Consider the following 21866-nt stretch of genomic DNA (forward strand, 5'->3'; position numbering starts at 1 on the left):
TACCGGTACCAAAACGGAAACATTGGACACGCGCGTTACCTTCGAAACTTAAATATTTCGGTATATTTTGTTTCGTAATTAAATTTTAACAATCGTAGTTGAAATTGGATCGAAAAACGAATTAAAACGGCGAACGACGTCTTTTACGCAATTTATACACAACCGACGGATAAACGCGACGACAACGATTACGGGTATTATTTTATGAACTTTAATAATATTTACAACATTTATACAAGTTCGGGTTTTGAAAACGGGTCTTGTAGAGAATTACGGGCCCCTTTACACACGAGACGGGCTTGTGGGCCCCGGGCCCAAGCCCAAAAACCCACTAAGCCTAAACTTGTGTATATATATAGAGACCTTATGGTCTCTTAATTCCCAATTGTGCAGTCAATCAACAAACTCAGAACCAAACACACACAATCCACACTCGATATCTCTCTCTCTTCCGGCGATACACTCAGGCGGAGACCGGTTCCGGTGCACGGCGGAGCCGCCGGCGGCGGCGGAGCTCCGGCCAGTGGCGACTGTTTTCTGGCATCACACACCCCCCCTCTTCCGAGCAACAGGAACGACCACCACCACCACAGTCCGGTGGTGGTGTGACGGCGGAGACAGAGAGACGGCGAGGAGAGGGAGAGAAACGATGGAGGAGAGAGGCGGAGCAGAGGTGACGGTCCGGCGGTCCTTGTCTCGGACCGCCGGTCGATTCGTTTATCCGGTGGTCAATGTTTTTATCTGACGAGCTCCGATTCAGGTGGTGGTTCCGGTGACGGCGACGGCGGCGGTGCTTCACTCCGGTAAGTGCCTAAACTGATTTTTTTTTTAATTTTGTTCAAATTCTCGGTCATCTCCAGTTCGGGTTATGTTGGTCCAGTTCAGGTGACTCCAGGTTTGGATTCAAGCTTTGTTACGGTTCAAATTTTGGTAAAACTGTGGTTTGGGTGACGTCTCGGGTTGCGGTCGGATTTGTGTCGGGTTTTTGGGTTCTACTTGGGACAACCACAAGTTTGTTCGGGAGTCAATGGGTTCAGATCCGGTTCAGGTGCAGTTCGGGTTCAGATTCGGGTCAGTGGGTTCGAGCTTTGATTCTAATACGGTTCGGGTCAACTCGGTCAACCGAGTTAACTCGGTCAACTCAGTCAACAGGAGTCAACCCGGTTGACTCGGTCAACTCAGTCAGCTCACTCAACGGTTCGGCGTGAAGACTTGGTAAAAACTAATGACGCGTTTAATATTGTGTTTTTATATAGACTTAATCATACGTGAACGAGCTCGAACCATTCCATTTATAAATTAGTTTATATCTTGAAATACTTGACGAAAACTATATAGATTTGATTACATTGCATTGAATCTTGTTGAATCTTGACAAAATAACGACAACTTATGTTGTCGGGGCCGTCCAAAAACAGAGGAAACTCTTCCCATTTTTCGAGAAAATCCGTAAAATAATTACGTTTTATTGTAAAACGAAGCATAACCAATCGACTACAAACGATTTTTATAAAATTAAATACAAGTGTATAACATTTCCGATAACACTTTACAACATCACGACAACGACGATTTGGATATCATTTTCAAAGATTCTTTTATAAAATAAATATAACCATTATATTTATTTTGAACAACACAACTTCGTTATTTATTTATTCCGAATACCCGACAATTCTCTTACTAAAATAAATATAATTTATATATTTATTTTAAACATCGAACAACAATAACTCTTTTATAAAAATAAATATAGCTACTATATTTATTTCAAAGCATCATACGACTTGTATTCTTTTACGAAAATAAGTATATATATATATTTATTTTCGAACACAACGACTCGATGACAATTTTATAGAATAAATATAACTTTTTATATTTATACTTTGACGAATATATACAAGACGCAACATATATATACAAGTTTATTATATATTACTTTATACGAATATTCCTATATATACAAACGACTTCTCGGAACTTAACAAGTTTAATTTAATCATTTTTATTAAGTTAACAACTTGTCGTCAAATCATTCAGTTAACGATTCGGTAGAGCTCGGTAACACGTAGATTAGTTACCGCGTTAATTAGAAACTTATAAGATATTCCGTGTTAGGAATATTGTAGAATGCACGCTAGCGAGTCTCGTCTTGGAAGCGACATCGCGAAGTCGTATTTAGCTAGCTTTGCACAGGAATACTCAGGTGAGTTCATAACCCCACCTTTTTACAGTTTTACATTTTTCTAAATGTTTTCGGGGTGGAAAGACATCCACTTTTTGCAAAGCATACAAGAATTACATATTTCTAAACCATTTTACAAGCAAGTTTTAACTGACATAAATGGTTTACGAAAAGCTTATGTTTATACCGGTTTTTCAAACAAGCGTATTCTTCGAAATATGCATACACACGAGTTCTAGTTTTCTAAAATACGGAAAAATACAAGTACCAAGAGGTACATTAAACTATGGTATGATGAATAAAAAAACAAGAAGCACTCTTGGTGATAACTAGTACCAAGTATGATGCGTTTTGAGGAATGATACGAGAAATTGTGTCACGAATAGGGTACCATAAGCACCATTAATCGTGTACATACTAAGACCGCAGAACAAAAGGTTAGATCTAACGGGTGTTAGGGCAGCCCCACTCTTGGTGACAACTAGAACCAAGTAGTGTTTTTGTGTCTCAGTCGTGAATCGACTACTAGAAAAATGCCTATGGTTTGGTGACTTCCTATGTCGTGTCACATGTTAATGGCCTTGCAACCAATTAACAACCCTGTTACATACAAGAATACCTTATTTATACAAAATTCATACCACAAGAATACATGATACATACAAGAATACTTGATTTATACAAGAATATATGATACATACGAGAATACTCGATTTACACAAAGTTTCCATATAACTTGACAAGAAAATGATTTTAAATTCATTTTCTCAACAATACTTCAAAAACCAGTTATTCAAAAAGATTTATTTCAAATCTTTTACAAACAAACTATGAACTCGCTCAACTTTATGTTGATTTTTCGCATGTTTCTTTCTCAGGTTGCTTTTCAAAGTTATGGCACGGTTGGAATAGGGGAACCATGAAGAGTCGAGTACTTAGTGGGCATTCAATTTTCTAGAAGTCTTAGCTTATTTGCTTCCGCTGTGCAATGAAGATACCAGTCCAGTCACGCCAATGCTCTGATAATTTCGGGGTGTGACACATGTCACTATATATCCAGAACTTCTACAAGAATTCTGGTGGAATCCTCAAATCATTTTAAGTGGCACTTCCATGTGGATAAATAGTGAGGTTATGGGGGTAAAAATCACCCTAAAGGAGGAAACACTCAGAGATGTCCTCCGATTGGGTGTTGATCAAGAAAACACCATCCTGGATAAGGCAGATGTGCAACGAACCTTGATAGAAATGGGCTATCATTCAAACAATGTGTCAAGGCAAGTTAACAAATTTGGGTTTATACCACCTTTCCAGTATCTGGTGACACAGCTAAGTGTCTGCTTTTCTAAAAAGATTGGGCACTTCAACGAGTTGTCTCATAGGATGATGGAAGTGGTTCATGCTGTTGTACAGGAAAAACCTTACAACTACTCTAAGTTTCTCATGAGAGACTTAGAAGCAAACATTCATGACCGTCAGCCTTTTCTGATCTACCCCCGATTCGTAACCAAGGTGATCACAAGTCAGCTAGACTTTGGAGGAGTGAGAAGCTGGTATCCAAGAGCTGAGCTGGCACTTCAAGAAAACATAAGAGATGCAACCCTGGTTCCATCAACGAATCACACTGGAAGGATAACCAGTCTCTGGTTATATGTGAAGTGCATGTATAACGTGCTGGATGAGGAGGATGAGTAGTTGGTGTTTACTTGTTTTAGTTTTTTTTGTGTGGGTGTGTGTTTAACTGTCTTTCTTCTAGTTATATATTAAGTTTGCCTTAAATTTGTGTTACTTAAAAAAAATATGTCTATAAATCCAGGGGGAACTAAAATAACATGTCTGATAAAAACAAGGAAGATCGGGTGAAATTTAAAAGAAATCTGATAGGAACTAATGAAACTCATAAATTCTGGTAATTTTTCAAGAAAACTCTTTAAGCCATCAGAATCTGATTCATTCACCAGAAAATTCTCAAGATAAACTGAAAATCTGATAACATATCAGAAAATCAAAATTTTCAGAAAACTCTCTTGACAAAACAGGAAGTTAGACAAATCAACAGAAAGAAACATCAGAAAACACTGTCTTTAACCAGATTCAAAGAAACTTATGACCATCTAAATTTTTCAGATAAGCTTCTTTCAAAATATTTTTTTTTCTGAGGACTGGAACAAGCTATAAGACAAAGACTTCCTGAAAATCAGAACAAAGGTGTGGAGTTCATAAATGCAATGTAAGTAATCTTCGAACTCTACTTACTCCCTCTCATCTTTAAAAAAATGCTGATTCAATTTCTGTAAATGAATTAAATGCATTCTGATGATATATATGGGAAATTTAACTCTCAAAAGCATTACTCAAAGATTTTCCGATATATATCATCAAGAGGACAACATGGGAAGATACACAATCTCAGCAAAGGTTTTATTGGACCTTTTTGAAACAAAAGGGGTCCCACATGAAGAAAAGGTGCAAGTTGGATGTTAGTGTTTATCTATTAAATCGTTTGGAATCTCTAATTATCCTTTAAGAGATATACATTAAATTAGAGATAAACCAAAGGTTTTTCAAAAATGGTTGTTTCCCTAGAGGATTAAAACATCATTAAGGTGTCATAAACCACCTTGAATACAAACAACCCACGAAAAACACTCAAAAATATCTGTCTCAATTCACTATAAATACCTCACTCAAAAACAGAGACTTCCATCTTCAAACCTTCATACTCAAAACCCTAAAAGCCTTTCCAAAACAAAAACCTAAATTCTCAATGGCTGCTACCAACATCAACACATCACCAATTGAACACTTTGTTCCGTTAATCACTGAAGCTGAATTTCGTCCATTAAAGAGCAACAATGAAGCAATGAATGATAACATCGAAGAGTATGACATAAAGTGTCAAATTCTCATTGAATTTCTGATCAGATGCCCGATAGCTCAAGTTTTAACAAAGACCAAAGAGGTACCAGAAAGACTCCTACAATAAGTTGTGAAAACTCTCAAAGTCTCAAATCAAATTGAGCTAACAGCACATATATGGGAAATATCTTCATTACAATCTCACCTGAGAAAATAAGGGAATGTTTAGAACTACCCTTAAACCAAGGCTATGAAGAAGCACCAGAGAAAGAAGATATGTTCGCACAACTTGATGCTGTAATGGGCTACAAGACAAAGATTTCAAAGATCAATGAATTCAAGAGAAACAAGCTACCTGCCTTCTGGCAAGTGTTAATGGAGATCCTGAACAAGTGTTTATCATCAAAGATTGGAGGTACAGACCAGATAAATATGAGTGTTCTGACAATCATGTTCAGCCTCATAAATGGGTTGAATATTGATTTTGGAACAGAAATATTTAATCTGATCAAAAGATCAATTCTGACTAAAACTGGAAGGATAGATTCACATCTACCCTTTCCCAGATTTCTGTCAATCATAATTTCTGATGCATTTTCTGAAAGGAACCTAGAAATTCCAAAATCAAAAATTATGTGGAAAACAAAAATCATGAGACCTTGGACTGTAGCGGGGTCTTGGAAGTCAGATTATGATGTACCTGTTCTGTCAGAAAAAATGATGTATCTAATACCAGAAGATTCACCATACAGAACATAATATCTGAAAATGTTAAGCAAAAGGCCAGAAAACAAAAAAGATTTTGAAAATGTGTCCCCCATGGAGCATGATGCACAAGATTCAAGCACACCAACAATGGAGCAGCAGGGTGAATCTGATCCTCATCCAGCTGATGAAGATGTGAATATGAGTCCTGTGGTAGAAGAACATCATGCTGAAATCTCACATATGGGAGAAACAGGTGCACAACAATCTAAACTGAATATATTTTATAATTCTGAGAGTGATTCTGATGAGTCAATTCAAGGAAAGTATGAAATTTTACATAGAGGCACTGTTTCTATAAAACAAAATGTGAGTGAAACAAAAGACCCATTTTCTGAATCAGACTCTGAGGAGGAAAATGTGGTGGCAACAGGTGGAGATCATTCTACTGATCAAGGAAACCTGGATGAGAAAGCGAAGAGTTTCTCAACAACTCATGGAGAACCTGAAAGGGTTCAAGGATATGAGGAAAACCAGGACTTGAATATGTTTCAATTTTCTGGTGAGGGAACAGAGAATATGGAAAATTTCCATCCTCTTAACCTCAGAACAACAGAGAATGTGTTTTCTGCTGGTGTTAGAACATCTGTTGTTTCTCCTACTTACCAAGGACATCAATCTATGTCCACTGAACAATTTCACAAGGAACTTGAAGATGCAACTGCCACTGAGAAAACAACTACAGAAGGAAAACTTGATCTGATACTGGAAGAAATCAGAAATCAAAAATCAGAGATCAAGGTTTTATCAGAAACTGTCAAGGCTGTGCAGAAGCAGACAGAAGATAACACTGTAGCTCTCAACAAACTACAAGAGTCATCAGAAAACAAAGAGAGCTCATCAGAATTCAAGAAAGCTCTCAATGAACTACAAGATATCAAGAAACAGATGGCTGGAGTTGCAACTGCAGGAGAAAGCTCAAGTTCAGGAAGAATTCTTGAAGAAATACAGTTCCTCAGAGCCAATAACAGCAGCATGGCTGAGGCTTTTGAGAAACTGTTGGTGGAATTAACTGCACAAAGAAATCAAGAAGACCAGGAGCTTCAGAAAATGAAGAAACAAGAAGAAACAAATACTCAAGCTCTTACTAATGTTCATTTATTAGTAAAGAGATTGCAGTATAATGTTGCCAGACTAGCAAAAGTTGATCTTCATGAACTGAAAGCACCAATTCCACAAGAAAGACAAGAAAGAGGATCAGAAACTCCTCAACAACAAACAAAAACCATTCAACAAGAACAAACCAAACAAACAGAAACTTCAACAGCTCAAAAACAGAAGCAGACCATGGGTCCACCTCCAGATAAACAAAAGATACTCATGGGTCCTCCACCAAACGTCCCAAAGCCAGACACTTCAAAGGTCCAACAGAAAGAACATGTTCCAGTTCAATCATCTTCTACAGCCATCACAGGAGAAACAGATTTTAGCATAAGGATGGATACAAAAGAAAAGAGAAGAATGGAACATGAAGTGACCTCCTCACAAAGGCCAAGAAAAGTAATGAGAGAAGATTCAGAAGGAAACATCAAAGAAGTAGAAGTGCTGAAAGGTGATTTACACACAATCATGTACCATGAAGAACATCTAAAGCACTACTACTGGAAAGGTCCAGAAGACAACCCAAAAAGGCCACTCTCACCATTAAGTAAAGGTATTGTTGAAAACAGAAACAATGGAGGTTGGGTAATCTTGCACAAACATATGACCAATCCAATAGTATCTATTGAAAGAATCGATACTTTGACCACTGGAGGAGGCATCTTAGGTTATGAAGCACAAAACAAGTATACCCTGATCAGAAAAGATAAAAGTGAACAAAAGGTAACTGATGCAAATCTAGCTGATGATATTCATCCAATGGGTATAGTCAAAATGAAGAATATCATTGATGAAGAGAAAAGTAATTCAGTGGTGATCCGAAGAGCACTTGACAGTCTCAAAAGTGCAGAAGCAAAGCTATACAAAAGGGCTGCATTGGCAGACTTTGATCTATGTATCAATTTTGAGTATAGCAACAAGGTGCTAATACCTCCTCCCAACACCTCAATTCCATCTGAAATTCCTTCTAAACTGGTGAGAATTGGAGCAATCTTTGACAAACCAGAAATGTGTGTAGTCTTCAAAGATACTCATGATGAGAAAGCTCTGTTCAGAATCAGTGAAATATGCAGGCATTCAAATCAAACTTTGAAATATATAAGGAACTGCATGAATGAGAAACAAGAGCAGCTGTAACATATCCATTTTTTATCATATAAGAATTATAGATTATTTAAATTAATTAACCACTAGTAACTAGTTTTATTTTTAATATAATTATTCGACCCAAATAGTTTTAAAAACTATTTTATATATAGTTGGTTGGAATTTTATACTAATTAATTGGTCTGTATATGGGTGATCTTTCTATTAAAATAAAAGTATATAAAAACTTATATTAATAGACAGGTAGATTACAGGTAAGTTGACTGTTAGAAATATGAAGTATCTAGACGGGCCTAGAAACCGTTTAATAATTAATTATAAAAATACAATATATTTGAACCTACTCCGTTTTTAATGAAACTTCGTTCAAAATGTAGATACAAATATTCTCGTTCTAATGACATATTCATTGTTTTATAAAACGTCGTATTTTAGAAGTTATACGCACCAAATAAGTGAAGCAGGTGAATTAATTATAAGAATAAAATAATAAAATAATAATAACAAAAATGAAATTGAGAAAGTTATACGTGTCCAACATGAATTTCGAAATGTATGCATGCAATCTCTACGTGTCCATTAACATTTATTTAAAGAAGGTGTACGTGTAGCCTCCAACTAGTATAAATAGGATACCTACCTTCAAAGAACAATTGCTCAATTCATTTCTTTTTTTTTTTACCTGTGTCTCGCCCTGTCCCTGTCTATCATATATTCTTATTTTCTTTAATATTTCCCATGTTATATTCCAAAGCCCTGCCGCGTTTTAAGTATTTTAACTCCCGATCACCGATTCCCTTTCCGATAGATCTGGAGCCCCATAACGCATATCAAGGCTCTGCCTGACTAAGTTCGTTGGGGTTCTGTCTCGTGACATAGGGATAAGGTTGAATTAGGGTTACTATACTTAACACGAGTGCATTATATATTTATTAAATAGCTCAGGAGTTATACCCAAGATTTATACCAGGAGGCTTTCTAGTTGAACCCTAAAGTTACAAAGTGAGTCCATTCTCTTTTCTCACAATTTGTGAACCATTATCCTTTTTATCACCTTTTTGTGATACACTTATATTTAAAAATGCTTTCCAAAATCCTAAATGTTTATCAGTTATATTTACAGTGATTAAATTTTTTATATTCTGTAATAACTGCCGGTAATGGAGGTTTTATACATTACTTGACCCTCGTTACTATTGGCCAAAAAGTTAGCCAATAGTAACATAACCACAATCACAGGGGGAATTGTGCCCTAGTAGCCATAGCCTATAACTAATATTATTTTAACATTAACTAATATTATTTTAACATTAAATCATTAATAAATTTAATGTATGATTGAAATAAATCTAAATGGTGTGTATAAAATAGAGCTTTATTAATCATTATTAAAATAGATATTAAAGAAAATATATTTAATAAACCTAAATTACTATTTACATTATAAAATAATATTTAGTCCATAAATGCATACCATAATAAAATAGTCAAATAATATATTCTACTATACTAAGATTATATTTTTAGTCTTATTCACGTTAATACATTAATAATAATATTACAATTATTTAATTAATATATTATATTTGATAAGTTATAACTATTAGTTTGACAGAAAATGATATATTTCATTTTCTGGGCTAAGTGGTTTTGTGTCATAGAAAATATAGTTGACAAAGTAATGTCATGGGACACTACTAAGTCCAGAGTCACTAGTTGAGAGAATGATCAACAGTGATATGACCAGAAATAGTTGAGAGAATGATCAACAGTGACATGACCAAAGGCACTAGTTGAGAGAATGATCAACAGTGATATGACCAGAGTCACTAATTAAGAGAATGATCAACAGTGATATGACCAGAGTCGCTAGTTGAGAGAATGATCAACAGTGACATGACCAAAGGCACTAGTTGAGAGAACGATCAACAGTGTTATGACCAGATTCACTAGTTGAAAGAATGATCAACAGTGATATGACTAGAGTCACTAGTTGAAAGAATGATCAACAGTGATTTGACCACCGTCACGGGAATCGCCTAGTGACTAATACCATTGAATCATAATAAGATATATTTTATATTTATTACTTGATAAACTTCACTATTGGACGAAAGTTAGCTAATGAGTAATATGACCACCGTCACATTGGAACTGCCACCATGTGACGAATACTAATTGAGTTTTTGGGTAAATATAAACAAATGTAAAAACCTTGATGCTTTAAAGTATAACAATATATTTTTATAAAAATGGGATGAACTCGCCAGTATTTATTACTGATAAAATGTTTTCAAAACACGTTTCAGGTAACTTGATGTAAGGATAATAGAAGCCAGCTATGGAACACTGAAGGCTTAAATAAAGTGGCTATAATAAAAGAAGAAAATTATGTTTTATTTATTTGGGTTTATCCCTATAAAAACAATTGAATGAAATATGGGTTTTAGCCCATTTGTTTAATATTAAAGTTTGGTGTTTTACAAACTCTGAAATTATTTCCTAACTACGATCCTGATGAAAAATTTTCCGCTGCGTAATTAATAAACACCGATACCATCTAGCTGGTTCACGGCTCTCGCTCCTAGGGTGGGGTCGGGGGCTGTGACAGAAGGTGGTATCAGAGCCACTTGTTTAAGCTATTTAGGTGTTCTTTTAATACCTAATCTGAAACAATAAAGTTAGGAAATTAATACAAAGTAACATATGTGTTATTTTTGTAGATTTAAATATATGAATATATATATATATATATATATATATATATATATATATATATATATATATATATATATATATATATGTAGATATGCATATATGATTCTGGAAGTATTATTTTGTTTTAATTATTCTGTGATATTAATAATTGAAAATGTTTGCCATTCAGATGTCGAATGAAGTATCACATAATCCAGAAGTTCATGCTAATAATAAAAATCATTTAGATAAAAATGCTATAGAAAATCTAATAGCCCAAGGAATAGCTAATGCTTTACCTTTAATAATTAAAGTTGTTAAAAAACCCCGTAGAACCCACCAAAGTTGTGAGTAGCAAGCATACTCGTGACGATAGTTTTAGCCATAGTGTCAATGGAGGCAATTATGATATTATCAAAACCCCATTTCCCAAGAAAAAGAAGGCGATGACTCTCGGGTGTACCTACAAAGAATTTCTAGCTTGTAAACCAACTGAGTTCGCCGGCAGTGAAGGAGCCACGGCTGCTCTGCGATGGTTGGAAAAGACGGAAGCTGTTCTTAAAATCAGCAAATGTGCCGAAGAAGATAAGGTGATGTATGTGTCCAACCTCTTTAAAGAAGAAGCCTTAGAATGGTGGAATACAATTCTTCAGGCAAAAGGAAGTGACATGGCTTATGCCATGAACTGGGAAAAAATCAAGGAAATGACGGAAAGGAAATTTTGTCCCCCTTATGAAAAGGAGCGAATGACTAACGAGTTCCTAAATCATAAAATGATAGATGTAAATTGTCGGGAGTATACGACGACGTTCTTCGAGTACGCAAGAATGGTACCAACTCTGGCTTCGCCAGAACCCGTACTAGTTTCTTGTTATATTTGGGGATTAGTTAGTGAAACCCGAGACATGGTCAAGGCCGCTAGGCCACAGACTATTGAAGAAGCAGTTGAACTAGCTAACATCCTGACAGATGGACTAATCCGCACCAGAGAAGAAAACAAGAAGAAGGAGTTTGCCCAGAAAATTTCCCAAGAAATTCAAGAAGAAAGGAACTGAACCGTCATTGGAGCAGCCTACCTGCAGAAGCTGTAACAAAAAGCATTCAGGAAGATGCCATATTAGGAGAACACCCTACTGTGACTTCTGCAAGATGACTGGGCATATAGAGAAAGAGTGTAGAAGGAAAACTAATATTTGTTTCAATTGCGGAGAAACGGGACACATCAAACCATATTACCCGAAACTGACCAAAGCACTCGACAACAAGGCAAGAACAACAGACAGAGCTAAGAAGAACGCGCGAGCATTCGTACTTACTACGCAAGAAGCAGAAATGATTCCAGACATGATTGCTGATATATAATATCTAAGTTAAGTTATTATTTGACCCTAGTACAAATAAAAGTTTATAAATAATTGCATTTCTGTTAAGTACTTCATCTATTCAGAACCATAATAAACTTGTTTGATCTTCACTTTCATTGAATCATTTATTTGGTTACGACACCTTGTGGTGGCGTTTTCTTTAATTTGAAGCTTGAGCTAATTTCAGTTTCACACCCGATGTACGGAATTATTTATTTAATTTCTGTTGGTTCATTATCTTAAACGATCTTAATACAATTATGTTTTAACATAAGAGTACACAAATTCGTATTATATTCAAGTATACCTCTAAAGATTCTTTCATTGAAAATTCTATGATATTCATTTGGTCTTTTCATCATCAACTAAAAATCCTATTCAAAATGAATATCCAAATTTACTTCATTAAAACTTTCAGTTGATTACGAAAATCGGTGAAATTGTTCATTCACCGTAATTATTGAACCATTTCAATCATTTTGACACCTTGCGGCGTCGATATAAACTTGTAACTTGAGCAAATCATAATCATACGAATCATTCAAAACCACGTATGTCTTTCATTTGACTCGTCATTAAAAATAGTCTTAATGCAATGATACACTAAACTCTGTTGTATTTCGGTGTATCCTTGCAATTCAATAAATGTCAACACATTATTTTTTCTCATATCATGGTTTGATAGTTGACAAATTATTTTCGTGCTTCTATTTCATTTTGAGCTTGTTGATTCTAAATCTTCCTCGGTTGACAATCAAAGTAAGTTTCCTTTGACGATGAATTCTATTGTTTCTAAAAGTCATTCACAACTTGTAAACATTCAATTTAGATATCTATTGATCATATATCTCTTTTGGCTTGAACCTAATCACCTTGAAAACTATATCATTTCATCTCGTTCGTTTGACATCAATTTCTAGATCTAAATTCAGTTAAACCATTGCTTTCTAAATTGTTATATGATACCCTCGTATTCATTTGAACATATCTTGATTCTGTGTCATTTACCTTAATACTATTCTTATTGACTAAGACGTGACATAACTCTAAAAGAGATATCGTAACCCAAATCTCGAGGACGAGATTTAAAACAAGGTGGGGAGGATGTAACATATCCATTTTTTAATCATATAAAAATTATAGATTGTTTAAATTAATTAACCACTAGTAACTAGTTTTATTTTTAATATAATTATTCGACTAAAATAGTTTTAAAAACTATTTTACATATATTTGGTTGGAATGTTATACTAATTAATTGGCCTGTATATGGGTGATCTTTCTATTAAATTAAAAGTATATAAAAACTTATATTAATAGGCAGGTAGATTACAGGTAAGTTGACTGTTAGAAATATGAAGTATCTAGACGGGCCTAGAAACCGTTTAATAATTAATTATAAAAATACAATATATTTGAACCTACTCCGTTTTTAATGAAACTTGGTTCAAAAAATTAGATACAAATATTCTCGTTCTAATGACATATTCATTGATTTATAAAACGTCATATTTTAGAAGTTATACGCGCCAAATAAGTGAAGCAGGTGAATTAATTATAAGAATAAAATAATAAAATAATAATAACTAAAATGAAATTGAGAAAGTTGTACGTGTCCAACATGAATTTCGAAATGTATGCATGCAATCTCTACGTGTCCATTAACATTTATTTAAAGAAGGTGTACGTGTAGCCTCCAACTAGTATAAAAAGGATACCCGCCTTCAAAGAACAATTGCCCAATTCATTTCTTTTCTTTTACCTGTGTCTCGCCCTCTCCCTGTTTATCATATATTCTTATTTTTTTAATATTTCCCATGTTATATTCCAAAGCCCTGCCCCGTCTTAAGTATTTTAACTCCCGATCACCGATTCCCTTTCCGATTGATCTAGAGCCCCATAACGCATGTCGAGGCTCTACCCGACTAAGTTCGTTGGGGTTCTGTCTCGTGACATAGGGATAAGGTTGAATTAGGGTTACTATACTTAACACGAGTGCATTATATATTTATTAAATAGCTCAGGAGTTATACCCAAGATTTATACCAGGAGGCTTTCTAGTTAACCCTAAAGTTACAAAGTGAGTCCATTCTCTTTTCTCACAATTTGTGAGTCATTATCCTTTTTATCACCTTTTTGTGATACACTTATAATGTTCATTAGTTATACTTACAGTGATTAAATTTTTTATATTCTGTCATAATTGCCGGTATGGGAGGTTTTATACATTACTTGACCCTCGTTACTATTGGCAAAAAAGTTAGCAAATAGTAACATGACCACAGTCAGAGGGGGAATTGTGCCCTAGTAGCCATAGTCTATAACTAATATTAGTTTAACATTAAATGATTAACAAATTTAATATATGATTGAAACAAATCTAAATGGTGTGTATATAAAATAGAGCTTTACTAATCATTATTAAAATATATATTAAAGAAAATATATTTAATAAACCTAAATTACTATTTACATTATAAAATAATGTTTAGTCCATAAATGTATACCATAATAAAATAGTCAAAAATAATATATTCTACTATACTAAGATTATATTTTTAGTATTAGTCACGTTAATATATTAAATAATAATATTACAATTATTTAATTAATATATTATATTTGATAAGTTATAACTATTAGTTTGATAGAAAATGATATATTTCATTTTCTTGGCTAAGTGGTTTTGTGTCATAGAAAATATAATTGACAAAGTAATGTCACGGGACACTACTAAGTCCAGAGTCACTAGTTGAGAGAATGATCAACAGTGATATGACCAGAAATATGACCAGAGTCGCTAGTTGAGAGAATGATCAACAGTGACATGACCAAAGATACTAGTTGAGAGAATGATCAACAGTGTTATGACCAGAGTCACTAGTTGAGAGAATGATCAACAGTGATATGACCAGAAATATGACCAGAGTCACTAGTTGAGAGAATGATCAACAGTGACATGACCAAAGGCACTAGTTGAGAGAACGATCAACAATGTTATGACCAGAGTCACTAGTTGAAAGAATGATCAACAGTGATATGACCAGAGTCACTAGTTGAAAGAATGATCAACAGAGATTTGACGACCGTCACGGGAATCGCCTAGTGACTGATACCATTAAATCATAATAAGATATATTTTATATTTATTACTCTATAAACTTCACTATTGGACGAAAGTTAGCCAACGAGTAGTATGACCACCGTGACATCGGAACTGCCACCATGTGACGAATACTGATTGAGTTTTTGGGTAAATATAAACAAGTGTAAAAACCTTGGTGTTGTAAAGTATAACAATATTTTTTTATAAAAATGGAATGAACTCGCCAGTATTTATTACTGATAAAATGTTTTCAAAACACGTTTCAGGTAACTTGATGTAAGGATAGTAGAAGCTAGCTATGGAGCACTGAATGCTTAAATAAAGTGGCTATAATAAAAGAAGAAAATTATGTTTTATTTATTTGGGTTTATCCCTATAAAAACAATTGAATGAAATATGGGTTTTTACCCATTTGTTTAATATTAAAAGTTTGGTGTTTTACAAACTCTGAAATTATTTTCTATCTACGATCCTGATGAAAAATTTTCCGCTGCGTAGTTAATAAACACCGATACCATCTAGCTGGTTCACAGCTCCCGCTCCCAGGGTGGGGTCGGGGGCTGTGACAGCAGCTCAAAAAGAAGGGAAAGAACAATGAACAGCTGAGAAAAACAATTGAAGATTGCATTGAAAACTGGATGGAATCAAGAGGATGGTACAAAGAAATGTACAAGGAAAATCAAAAGGCAATTAATCACAAGAAAAAGCTAAAACCAGGGGATAAATACAGAAGTGGAGTGAAGATCAATTAATGAATTGATGAGATCAAAATTCTGTTTGTAAACAATATTTTATTTATGTCTGTTTTTGAATAATGAGTGGTTTGATTATGTTTTATGTTTCTGAACTTAGTTGTTTAATCTTTCTTTTCAAGAATTAGTTAAAAGTTGTTTATAGTGGATGTAGGTACTTCATTTTCTTACAATAGTTAGGGGGAAACTATTAGGAAACTTTATTTGTAAGTATTGAAGAAAATCTCAATCAACTGGATCTATGAAGAGATAACAGTCCAGAAGATCACAACAAGAAAAAGAAGATCAGATAGGACAACTGAAATGAACAGCATCAACTTCAAAGAATCACAAGTTGATCAAGAGCTGATTTGGATTATCAGAGAAGGTCATTTCTGATGGATCTGATGTTATTTCTGATGAAATATCATCAGTTTCTGACGATTCTGATCATCAGATTTTCTGATGATTTGTTCACCAGAATTTCTGATGAAGTGGTTTATCAGAAATTCTGATGAATAACCCACTTGCCTGAAACTCAACTCTATCCTGCCACAATGACCGAAGCAAGTTGATATTATTGGATATCATGATTACAAAGGCAACTTGAACGTTGGATTCAATGAATATGTCAAATTGCTACTTTTTGCAGGACTTATTGCATGAATAAACAATTGTTTATTCATGTACACAGCCTTCTATAAATAGAAGGCTCAACAAGCAGAAGACAATTGAGTTTGAAGCTTAGCATTCATATACCTCATATAAACTCCATTGCCCTTCTCACCCACATAATTCAAGATTCATTTGTATTAGATAATAATCTTACAATCACCTTGTAAACTGTTTTGTTTCAAAGTGATATAAACTTGATAATTCTGTAGGGTCTTGTTTCTGAAAGTCTGATTTCCATTTCCGCATATCTTTTTCACATATACTGAAATCACTTGCCATATTACGTAAAAAGAAGTTGTTAAGGCCATACTGGGTCCAACACATATGTTAACAATCATTTATTTTGGGGATTACCCGAGTAACAAGTAAGCAAACCACAAGAAGCAAACATGCTATTTTGAAAAGATAGGGACTAAAGGTGAAAAGATCGCAAACTACAAGGACAATCCCGACAATTTCTTACATATTCGGAACAAGGTTTCTACAAGTTCTTCATAACCCGCTATCGTCGCATCTGGTAAGTATCTTAAATTTATTGTTTTTAATCATATTTTTAGTTATATCTTTTTGTTAATGATATTATAACACAACGTTAATTTTATAAATCACAGTAGTTGACGACACGTATGAACAACTTACTATTAAATAACAGCCTTGAAAACTCAGTTATTATTCTTAAACCTCTAAACCTACAAGGTTGGTCGGACAATTTGAAATGCTTAAAAAATCAGTTTTATCTAACTGATGGTCGTGATAGTCCAGGAAACGTCGAGTTTGACGGAGCTTTGGTCCTGAGATGATCGGTTCGGTGATAAGAAAAAAGTAGAAGTAGAATACGATACCGAACAATCACTTATAATCTGGTTTCTATTAATATATGAAAGTTACGTACCCGCGAAACCAGTTGGACAGCATCTCCCCATAGGGAACCAAAAGCTTGTCCAAATGGGAACCCCTCATCCATATATATAGGCAACAGCTTATCCGCCCAAATGAGCCTATGTCCATCCATCCGGATGGACTCCATCCGTCTAAATGGTCTTTGTTCCATACGAAACCTTATCCATTATTCACACAATTATATACAATATTCAACACACGCTCTATCTAGCCTATTCACACAGTGGCGGGCATACACAATATGCTCCAACAGATTCCCCCTTGGTCGTCACTGTCGAATCGTCACGTTGAAAACCTTGAGTTGTGTTTGAATATTCTGTAACTTCAAATACTCTGCAACTTCAATCAGTCATCTTGAAATCTTCAATCAATTCCCCCTTGATTGATGATCCAGGTTTGCTTTGATAGTGTTATGCACAAATTCCCCCTGAAATGAATATTCAGGTCTTTGTTTGCACAGTTCACGACTCCTCCTCTGATTTGCTAAACTGCAATCTTCACGAACAAACACCAACTTGAAACTAATCAATGCAGCAATCTCTATTTCAGCCTTAACCACATCCAAGTTCAGTTTTTGATATGACATTTTAGCACCACGATCTCGCATTCCGCTTGCTCAATCTAAGTATTGTACAAAAACCCAACCGACAATTGATAGAAACTTCAAATACCCCACTGGTTAATGTCAAGTCTATGATTACCCCTGAAAATCTGAAATCTCATTTCCCACGATCAACGTTAAGCACCTTAAAGAATGATAGATCCGTGTAAATGATATTCTCCACAATCAACAAATCTTCATCGGATAACGAATCATCTAGTAATGCATTTAGATCTAAGAAACTTTCATCCATGATCAGTTTCACTTTCATCCTTTCTACTTTTGGCAACTCTCTGACCGAACAACCCGTGCTCCTCGCCTTTTGCTCGATTTCTCTTGATTCCGGTAAGATCTCGTCGTAAATCTTGTACTTCCTTGATCTACACGCACTCCTACACCTTTCTATCTTTTGAATCTTAACTTTTAACCGTGAAATCACTAGATTTGAGGTGTTCTAGGATGATGTCATCATGGTGTTCTTGAGAACTTCATGTTTTGGCTTCAATCCACCAAGAACAACTTAGTTCTAACTGATCTCCACACAAATAAACAAAGATCTAGCATAGATCCGAACATAAGGTGAAAAAGGATTGAAAGATGGTTTCTAACTTTCTTTCAACTCTTTTACACTCAATGCACTCAAAACCGAAAGAATCGGATCTCGTTCTAACCTCTACTCGTTCTTAGTGTTGTGATGGTTGAACTTGGGTGATTCCTGTTCCGTCAGGTTACTGGGGTCGAGGTGGGGTTCTGTTGGTTAACATGTTGCCAAAGCGTCTCGATAAAACTACAAATAATCAGAACGACCAAGTGAAAGACGAACCGAATGACCGGCACGGAGTGCTATCCGACCGGACTACTGTCCGAACGGACAGCCATCTGAGCGGCTGGCCATCCGAACGGCTGCACCTTGGGTCCCACACTTAACCAACTTTATCAGAAGTTTGAGTATTGAACGAACTGCTATCCGACCGGACTACCATCAGACCGGATTACTCTTCGGATCATCAGATACTTGACTTTAACCTTTAATCGATTTTTCAAACATGTTCAATAAGGATGCCACCCGACCAGACTGATGTTCGATCGAGTGATAACTTGCTATGAACTTATTCTCACTGGAGTGTCCACCAATCGGATTGTTGTCCGATCGAACGACCGTCCGATCGACCGACCTGAAAGGTAGAGATACTTCAACGTTTTCAAATGCTACAACAAAAACTTCAAAAGTCAAACCATCATACACAAACACATCCTTCTCAAAGGGAGAAACAATCCACTCGAACAGTCATCCGACCGGACTACCATCCGACCGGATTGTTACAACACGACCGGCTGTCCGATCGGATTACCATCCGACCGAACAGCTATCCGACCCACAAACACTTACATCGTTTTACGCATCTCTTATCGTTATGCTATCATTCTAATCAGGCTAACCCGACTCTCAAGCGCTCCCTTCAATCCATTAACCGCTGTGAGTATAGTCGATCCCTTTTTGCTTTACGCACTTTTGGGTGTTAGATACGTTACTTATTCTAAATCACAATCGAACACACTACGCAATACTTTTAAACGCTAACCGTTACCGCATGTTATTCGTGACTTAATGAATGCTTGTTTGTTATGTTTACACATGGAATGCTGTCTACCTGCCTTAACGACGATAGTACTATAGTTTGAACTCAGCACCCGTTCACACGGGGGTTGTTAAGGACAATTATTTTCATGGATTACAGTGGTGATCATGTATTACGAACTGCCTCGGGCAGTCAACCCGCAGTCATTGGTATCGGTAGGTTCATGTCGATAACTAACATGCTTCGTTTTACTCAGTGTACGTGCTGGTTATATGTAAACTACTTCGAACTCTATATGTATTGACCTTTATTTTAACCTATGTGTATTGACCTTTATTTTAACGTATGTGACAGGTGCTTAGGACGCATATCTGCTAGGAACACGAGGCTAGAATAAGGCTCTAGAGGCCAACAAATAGTTGTCTGTACAAATGAAATCAAGGGTCTCTAGAAGCAGATAAACAATTGGGCTATTTGAAAAATCTAAGTTGTCGGAATAGAACTATTTGCCTAGATTTTGTCTGTAACAATTTGTTTACCTTTTGAGACATGGTATGGGACATGTTATTTTAAATTAATCGGTAATGATAATTGTTATGGAAACTTCTGGACAATCTGTTTCGCTCAGTGCCACGCCCCGATGTTTCCGCCATCGGTTGGGGTGTGACAGATTGGTATCATAGCCATAACTATAGGGAATTAGGTAAGACTGGACCTAGTCCGGGCCGATGTCTTAGAGACCTAGTCTATAGTTAGGAACCAACAGACCGACTTGTACAAACCTTTAAAAGTTTGATACGAGCTTATGTGCTATATGTCGTTATTCTCGCTTACACTACACTATCACCACACTATTATTCAACACCGAACGAGTAATTCGATCAAGATTAGGTGTGAAAACCGCAAACTCTCGATTAAAATTGCTTATTGATCTGTATTTATCTATAAAACGCGAGAATTCGCGTTGAACCAGGAGTGAAATCCATACTTTAGCACGAATTTTCGTCTTCATTTTACTGAAATAGGACAAAAGTTGTCAAGCTAGGGGTGAAACCCTAACCTTGACGACTTGTTCCGACTCATTATTTTGGTTTTACAAAACTCTCACCAAAGTCTCGACGGACTCCAACAATCTGAACTCACGATATGACTAGAGGGATGTGTGCCGGATGCCCAAGAATTGAAGCAGAGGCCGATCCTGAAAGTCAAAATGTGCACGACAAAATCTTGAGAATAGTCGAATCACTTTGGATAGTCAATGTCTAATAGCCGCAGACAATTTATTCCTCGATTTTTATGTGTTTCGATTCTGAACCCGCAACTGCTGACTCCGATGACTCTTTGATTTTATGTATTTGTGTGCATTTATCTGTTTATGTGTTTAAAATTTTGAGATTTATTCGATTTTTGCTTTCACTTCGATCGATACGCACTGCTCGCATTGCTTATCTATCTCAAAACGTTAACAAGTCGCTACAATATGGACGATATTATGCTATGTTATACGCTTATACTATACTATTCAATATACTAAACGTGATCGCTATATTCGAACGACTCGCGAACTTTGAATGACAGGTTTCTGTATTCTGACTTCCTCTGTGATTACATGCGTATGTGCTTCTGTGATTCTGTGCCCTACGTGCTTATGTGCTTCTATGGTTACGTGAATATGTGATTATGTGCCTATGTGTTTATGTGATACATGTCTTATTGTGTTCCTGAGCTTTAGTTAGAAGTAAACGTGTGAGGTGAGAATCAATTAAACCATGTCTAAGACCTATGACGATGTCTGTTGTAGACAATGTCGTCATCTGGACTTCGTAACACGCGACTCACTCGCCAAGAAAAGAGGGACAAACGCCTTGCTGCCATCCTCGCTAAACAAGTGGCCAAGGCTGTGAGTGAAATTTACGAGAACGTTAGCAAATTGTCTGAGGAGTCTAGAACTGACGCTCCTAAAGTTGCTCCCAAGACTGCTTTCAGCTTCAAGCAATTCAAGGCATGCGGACCGAAGGAATTCACTGGAGAAGATGGCCCAACAGCTATGTTCCAACGGTTCGATTCCATCAAAGTCACTTTCCGCCAGAGCGGACGTCCTGAAAATCTCCCTACCCTAAACGCTACCGGTGTCTTCTAGTCCCGCGCGTTAGACTGGTGGACGGCCGAGAGAAACAAACGCGGGAATGATG

The 21866-nt window shown here is 35.8% G+C and overlaps 1 long non-coding RNA gene across 2 annotated transcripts; it reads left to right on the forward strand.

The window, feature by feature from the left end:
* Positions 1 to 386: 386 nt before the first annotated feature.
* LOC110895680 lies at positions 387 to 3971 on the forward strand. Of its 2 annotated transcripts, XR_004874944.1 has the most exons (4): positions 387 to 803; positions 881 to 1215; positions 2122 to 2209; positions 3067 to 3971. It is a non-coding gene; the product is annotated as an uncharacterized LOC110895680 (long non-coding RNA). The 2 variants fall into 2 exon arrangements; XR_002567304.2 differs by lacking the exons at positions 2122 to 2209; positions 3067 to 3971 and having other exon boundaries at positions 881 to 1330.
* The last annotated feature ends 17895 nt before the right edge of the window (positions 3972 to 21866 follow it).

This window comes from Helianthus annuus, chromosome 12, assembly GCF_002127325.2.
Source record: "Helianthus annuus cultivar XRQ/B chromosome 12, HanXRQr2.0-SUNRISE, whole genome shotgun sequence".
NCBI classification, from domain to species: Eukaryota; Viridiplantae; Streptophyta; class Magnoliopsida; order Asterales; family Asteraceae; genus Helianthus; species Helianthus annuus.